Consider the following 3197-nt stretch of genomic DNA (forward strand, 5'->3'; position numbering starts at 1 on the left):
ATGATCTTTACTTAATATCCTAATGATTTTTGGCATAAATTTATCCCATACAATGTAGTTTTGGCTATTGCTACAAATATACCCCAGCGACTTAAGGTCCAGGGTCACATATATATATATAAAAATGTATACTGCATTTTTAAGGAAATTCAGTAGGTCATGCAGAAACTGATGTATTCTGAAAATGCATACTACATACTGCAGCAATAGTAATAGTAGGATATTAGTATACAATGCACTGAACTTGTATATTGTTCAAAAGTGTGGGGTCGGTAAGATTATTTAAATTAAAGAAGTCACTTATCCTTACCAAGGCTGCATTTATTTGATCAAAAATACAGAGATATCGTTAAAAAAATGATATTGTGAATACAATATTTATAACTGTACAATTTAAAACAACTGTTCTATTTTAATATTTTTTTTAAATGTAATTTATTCCTGTGATGCAAAGCTGAATGTTCAGCAGCCATTACTCCAGTCTTCAGTGTCACATGATCCTTCAGAAATCATTCTAATGTGCTAAATTGGTGCTCAAGAAACATTTCTTATTGTTATCAGTGTTGAAAACAGTTGTGCTGCTTAATAGTTTTGTGGAAACTGATACCTTTTGTGTATGTACTGTATGTATTTACTATATAAATTGAACACCTTGTTTACTCACCAATGTATTTGGACTCTTTGTCACTTTCTCCTCCTATTACTATCTTTCCCTTGGACCTTTTTAGCAGCTCAACCAGTCGGTCCCAGTGCCTGTTTGTCACAATACGGCCCATGTCTTGGCTTTGCTGGGGCTCAGATCTGTAGAAACTCTCCAGAGCCTCTTTCATATGAGGTAACAGCATGTCTCTCGTCTCAGCAGTGCATAAAACATAGTCTGGAGCAACACAACTCTGCCCTGCATTGAAAAACTTTGCCCACACCAGCCTTTTAGCAGCAGCTTTCATGTTTATATACGGCCATATATCAAACAGGGGCACTTTCCACCCAGCTCCAGAGTAACTGGAGTGAGGTGCACCGCTGCGGCCTGCAGGATGCAACGAGCCACTGACTGCGAGCCTGGAGGAGAGAAGACTTGGGATGTTGAAGCAAATATGGAAAGGTGACAACTTTTCTTGTATCTGTCATTGATAACAATGCAAACTCTAACCTGTGTAAAAGATATGATCAAATCTATTCTCCAGCAATCTCTTGGTCTCTTCTGCTCCACCACAAATGACTGCATAACACTCCTACTAGACAAAACACACACGACACAAAGAAATCCATTTATAAGGGACGGTTTGCAGAGCTTATCATGAACACAGTAGCACCACGAGACTAAGTGTTAAGTTAGATCATATGGGCTTTTCTCAAGGGTTACCTGGGATAGGTACAGGAATGAGTACAGCAAGAACTTTTCGGTTGCTCGACTTATTTCTGATGGCTTCAGAATAGCACAGTTATCTGATAAAAAAGACGTGACTTGAGTTAAACATATTGCAGATGTGCCTCCTCAGATGTTTGAGTCAATGGATTTCCAAAAGAGCAAAAAAATTTATTTATTTTTATTTACATTTGATAATTAAGTTCTATGATTACTGTAGGTACAAAAAAAAGTTTTCTTAAGTAGATGATTTTTTTACAAAATCAACAACACAACCAAAGGGTTTTAGCACTTAATATGTATTATATATCCATTTAAATATCATCCTTTGTTCAAATTAAGCATGATAGAGAATCTGTGTTTTACAAAATGTTTCCAAACACAGAAATAAGGTGCAGTTTGACCTTGCAGACTGAATTAAGACATAAATATTAAAGACATTAATAATGTATGTTCTCACTTCGGTTCAGAATTCAAAAGTAGTCAATTTAATTGGGTATGAAGATATTGCAGTAATTATTACAATAAAAAATGAAGTTTTATTATAAATAAAAATAGTTATTTTGTTTGGGGTTGGGATTTTAATTAGGGCTGCACTATTAATCGAAATTAAATCGCAAAGGCGATAAATCGTGATTAGGCAGAAGCTGTGATTGTATGCGTATCTTTCAGTGAAGCACGATTCTGGAGAAGGGTATAACTGCAGCCTGGAGATCTCCAAAAGGGGGCGGGAACTCCAAAACGGAGTGGGAGGTCCAAAATAGGGCGTGGCTTCCTCCCATTGACAGACAGGCACATGACACGCATGCGCAATTTTTTCCCCCAATCCACTTCAGTGCAAACTCCGCCCCACAGCTGATTCTAAAGATGTTATTGGTTGTGTCAATTAAAGTGTTGATTTCCTACACTATGCTACAAAAAATGCTAACCATCAAACCTACCCCACACCTGACCCTAACCTTAACCAGCGAATTTGACTGCACGGCGGGATTGCCGCTGCGTGGTAAAGAAAGTTGCAGTTCAGGAGATAAACAGTTAATAAGATTATGCATTATGAGCTCGTTCCGTACCTCCCCAACCGGACCTCACCGGACAATGGCACCTTTTTAGTTACACCCAGCGTCACTACCCCCTCCTACCCTGTAAATTTCGAGCCCCGGGATGTCCCCGTTGCTTAGAACAAAGCGGTAGAGTAAAATCGTTCCCCTGCGCTGTGCTGGGACGGCTCGCGGGAGAGCTCGTGGGTAATTCCCGTTTATATCATTAAGCAGAGGTTAAAACACCACTGGCCACGAGCTTTGGGCTCTGCTCTCACGGAGAATATTTACTTATATAGCATATTTTATTTTAGATGAACTAGAAACAATGTTTAATTTATACAATTTTATTTTGAAATGTAAGTCAGTAACAACTGGCTGGAGCCAGAGCCAATGGTGAAAGGCTTTGTGCGAGGAGACCCCGCCCCATTTTGGAGGTTCTGCCCACTTTTGGAGTTCACGCCCCATTTTGGAGATCTCCGGTCTGCAGTTATATCTGCTTGGAGTGAACGGGGCTTAATAAGGCTAGATGAACATCACAGGAGCGCTAAACACTATGTGCAGTGTATGTTTCATTCGATTGAACTGCTTTAATTGATTCAACTTGACTAATAAACACGACTACGACAAAACATGGTTTATCTGAGTTAGTCTTATTATAATTTTTATTATAATAAAATATATAATAATGCAATGCTAATTTACATAACCTACATCCTTTATCACAATACTATGAAATATGTTGCGTGCCTTATTCTGTGTAAGAAGCCACATCATCTCACAGAACACAGAAG

General features: G+C 38.4%; 1 pseudogene; it reads right to left on the reverse strand.

The window, feature by feature from the left end:
* Positions 1-3197, reverse strand: part of LOC107689680 (aldehyde dehydrogenase family 3 member B1-like) — a 6426-nt pseudogene that overhangs the window by 789 nt on the left and 2440 nt on the right.

Source organism: Sinocyclocheilus anshuiensis, unplaced genomic scaffold (genome assembly GCF_001515605.1).
Source record: "Sinocyclocheilus anshuiensis isolate Anshui unplaced genomic scaffold, SAMN03320099.WGS_v1.1 scaffold813, whole genome shotgun sequence".
In the NCBI taxonomy this organism is placed as follows: Eukaryota; Metazoa; Chordata; class Actinopteri; order Cypriniformes; family Cyprinidae; genus Sinocyclocheilus; species Sinocyclocheilus anshuiensis.